The following is a 4,275-nucleotide window of genomic DNA, read 5'->3' as shown; positions in this document are numbered from 1 at the left end:
GGAAACTGATGGCAGTTGCTGGGCGCTAGAATATTCATTTTCTAGATTAAACACTGGTTACGTGACTGCCCTGTTTGTGACAAATTTGCCAGGAATTCATAAGTAAATAAAATAAAACAGTAATAAGATTAATAAATAAATGTAGTTGGGATATTTGCATTTCTCTGTAATCTTTCAGATAAATTTTATTTTTTATTTATTTTTTTAAATTAGCCTTTCCATCTTTTATTACTGCAACAGCTTCATGTTTTATTTAGCCTTCTGACTCTGTGCTTGAGCCTTCAGCACTTTCACTACGATTTTCTGCTCTTCAAAAAGGAAAGCGCGCTTGATCCTGTTGCGGACACACTTGGCACACATGGAGCCCCCATAAGCCCTGCTGACGTGCTTCTTCGTCTTAGACAATCTCATAAGAATTTTAGGCCACACAGCTCGAACCGCTCGAAGTCTGCCTGGGCATACACCATATGCAGATTTGGGGGGCCTTCCCAACCTTCTTGGTATAGAGGTAAACAATTCTATTCCCTGGGGTTCGGGACAGCCTAGTTTTGTTGGAAGCAGACCGAAAGCCTACGACGGTACGTCATGCGCTGGACCATTGTGAAAGCCTAAACTCCAGACACCGTACCCGGAAGAGGGCAGATAAATTTTAAAAGTAAAACAACAACTAAATAAAATGAGAATTCTAGGAAATAAGTGATTACTTAACCTGGCTTTTGACTGAAGAGTAATCTGCCCAGTCCTGGTTATTTTCAGGGCAATTCTGATGACTGAGGGAATCACACAGAAACTATAAAGCATGTCCAAGGTGGCAGTCCAGTAGGAAATCCTCTGTAATGCAGGACCACACAGATACACCTTCAGTGAAGAAGAATTAGAAATAAGCTTGCAACCCATGAGGGATAGCAAAAAAACTTCCCCGTCTTGACCTTGACTTTGGTTGGAAGGAATAAAAACATAGGTTCTGGGAATTTGCAATGGGAACCTGACCTCACAGGCTTGCACTGTGAACTTATTCTCTCTGTGTGGTTCCCAAACCTTCAGGCTGTGGGTTTACTTCAAAGTCCTAGTGCTTACAAGAGATTGGTAGGATTAAACACAACTCCTTTTTGAAGGAATAAAACTTCTGCACCAGCCTCAAAGAATTTCCATGGATAAAACGCAAAAAAATAAGGATAGCTCATGGTGAGAACCAGCAAAAACAGAATGCAGAATGAGACCAACTCAGATTCAGTTACTGAAATTAATTATTTAAAACTCACACAATTTAAGTGAAGAAATACTTTAGAATTTTACCAAGGACTAGAAGACCTGAAAAAACAAATAGATTTGAAAAGGAATGGACAGGAATGCTGAAAAATAATATATGATGATCAATACTTACAATTAGGCTACTGTGACCTTTATCACAGTGATTGGAGGGGAGAGGACAAAATCCAAAACTTGATCAGCTGAAGAGTCAGTGCTAGTGGTTTTCTGTAGGTGTACATGCCTTAGTTACTTATCTCATTGCTGAGACCAAATACTGAACACCAAAAGTAAAACAAAGAAAGATTTATTTTGGCTCACAGTTTGTAGAGGTTTCAGATCAGTCAGTGGGCTTCAAGGCAGGGTGGCATGGCAGATAGGTACGACAAAGGAGAAACAGTCAGAGGCCTGGTAGGACAGGTGGAAAGCAGGAATATAGCAAGGGGCAGCAGCAAGCCTTATTTCTGTCCCTTATGTTCCATCTGGGATGGGGCATGCTTACTCCCAGGAAGGCATACCCTAGATCCAGCCACCTCTGAAAAGCCCCACCCTTTGTGGGGGTTGTCGACATATGAGCCACTGTAACCTAATATTCTACAAATAAAAACTTTTTTTTTTTTTTTTTTTTTTTTTTTTGTATTTTAGGAAAGGGTCTACCAGGTATTCAGGATCTCACTACTAGATCCAAGTGACTCGTCATGATCTGCCTGTTTACAGCTTCCCAAGACCCGGGATTACAAGAACACCACCACCACACCCAGTCTCAATTGCTATCCCAGTGTGCCCCGGGGCGGGGCCCATACAGCAGGCCCGGGTATTGAACCCCGGGCCCCTGCTCCTGCTTGCAAGAGCTTTAATCCACTGAGCTATTTGGAGTAAAAACATTAACATTATAATTAAAGTAAGGTGTCAACTAGATTGGCTTTGTGATCTACCTTGGAGATAGGTGGAGCACATTTCCAGGTGTGGCTGAGTAGGTCATGAGGTGTAGTCTTGGTCTCTACATCTGGTTCCTTCCCACTTCCTCTCTGGCATTGTTCCTGTTTTGCTTAGCGTTGCTCTGCCATAAACTTCTGCCTTGATGTTCCCTCCTTGGAGCAAGCCAACCTTGGACTGAATCCACTCAAACCAAAGTAAACCTTTTCCACTTTAAATTCTGGGTGTCAGGTATTGTGTAGATCAATAGAAAAAACTGACTAATGCAACTGAATACTAGGTTGGGGGTGTAGCTGGGTGACAGAGTCAGTATCTGCTTGACATGAATGAGGTCCTGAGTTAGATCCCCAACTTCTAAATAAATAAACTGCAAAGAAATAACTAATAACTTTAAATATTAAATAGAAATAATGAGAGAAGAAATAAGAATGGTAAGTACAAGCTGTTTCTAGCAGGGGTGGCAATATTCAGTGACGGTGATGGGGGAAGAGGGAATCCCTTCCTCTGTCATCATATCTCACTATTCCTAAATACAAATTCTGCTTCCCTCTCTGACTCAAGGAGACAGAGAAATAGAGAGAAAGGAGGGATAGTAGTCAGATGAGGGGAAGGGGAGAAAAGAGAATAGCAATTAAAACAAGAGGGATCTCCTGTACCACGTGCCATCAGCCCCCCCCACCCCCCCGCATGCTGAGCCTGAGTCTGTTTGTGGTGACGCACGCCTATAATTCCAGCGCTGGGTAGGCTGAAAACAGGAGGATCACTAGGACTCGGGGCTGTGTAGTGAGACCCTGTACCAAATACATATAAATAAATAAATATAGATAGATAGATAGATAGATAGATAGATAGATAGATAGATAGAAAAAAGGAAACTGAAAGGGAGAAGAAAGGAGGGAGCACACATTAACTATGCTGAGGCCCCCAGTCCCATTCCTGAGCAGGAGTTACCACGGTGGAGAAAAACAGAATGCTGGGGAGACAAACGAGGAACACGAGACACATACTTTAAATTAAACATTTTAGAATTAACATAATATTAAGATAAGGTTTACCAATGTAAATTATAGATTTCATTAAAAAAATCTTTTAAACCCTAGCCTAATATGTTTTCTAACTCAGTTTTCAACTGAAACAGGATTTGAGCTTAACCAAGAATGACAGGTTCTTTTCTGCAAGCCCTGGACCATTACTACCTCTTAAAAATAAGAGCATAAAGTGGAACACTTAGTTGTCAGCTTGGATTACTTCTCTTTTTTCCTTTAAAAATAGTGTTGGTGTCTCTCAGAGGTAGAATTGGGACAAGCTACTACTCTATTGGAGTTCATAAATCCATTAAACAAAATTTATCTTCTTGACTTCGTAGCATCAAACAGTAAATATTTATTCTGTCCAATTACTTTGAAGATATTTCAAAATCAGGTAGTTTTGCAAAAGCATAAAATAGTGTTCATATTTCTATCAAATGAATGTGTCCATTTTAGTTTTTTTTTTCAAAAGGACAATGAAGGAGGATCTGATCAAAGCTTGATAGTGAATATATGGAAATGCCACAGTGAAAGCCTCTAATCTGTACAGTTAATAAGCATTAGTAGCAGTAACAAAGCCAGCATAATTAGATAACTAGAAATATTCTCTTTTAATCATAGTGAATTCTGCTATCTTATTCTACAGAGCAACTATCACACTTTCCCCCATCCTGCTTCTGCTTAAAGACTAGGTGACTTGGGGTGCTATTATCATTCAGATTTTAATAATTTAAATGTCATGATACAACCCAGAGTGGCTTAAAAAGAATAATATACAGGGTACTATACACAGTCCAGCTGTGAGCCTGGCCCTAGGTGTGTGCTTTGATTGAGGACACTCACTGTCTGCCTAGGGTCTGTTTTTGGGTTCAGCATTGCTTGTAGACCAACTTCATGTCCCCACTGGTGCCCCTCTGCAAAAGGTGCTGCATCCTAGATGTCCAAGCCTCATGACCTCATCTAAGTTACCTCTTCAGAAGGCTGAGCATGCCGTGGACTTGTGGTCTACCTCTGAGCGCCTAAGCCTGACCTGACCTGTTAGTGCCCATAGCTTTTAAGCTTA

The 4,275-nt window shown here is 40.8% G+C and overlaps 1 pseudogene; it reads right to left on the bottom strand.

The window, feature by feature from the left end:
• Positions 1 to 212: 212 nt before the first annotated feature.
• LOC105741044 lies at positions 213 to 599 on the bottom strand (annotated as a pseudogene).
• Between the last annotated feature and the right edge of the window lie 3,676 nt (positions 600 to 4,275).

This window comes from Octodon degus, unplaced genomic scaffold, assembly GCF_000260255.1.
Source record: "Octodon degus isolate 3935 unplaced genomic scaffold, OctDeg1.0 scaffold00272, whole genome shotgun sequence".
Lineage (NCBI taxonomy): Eukaryota > Metazoa > Chordata > Mammalia > Rodentia > Octodontidae > Octodon > Octodon degus.
This window is presented reverse-complemented; position numbering and strand designations above follow the sequence as displayed.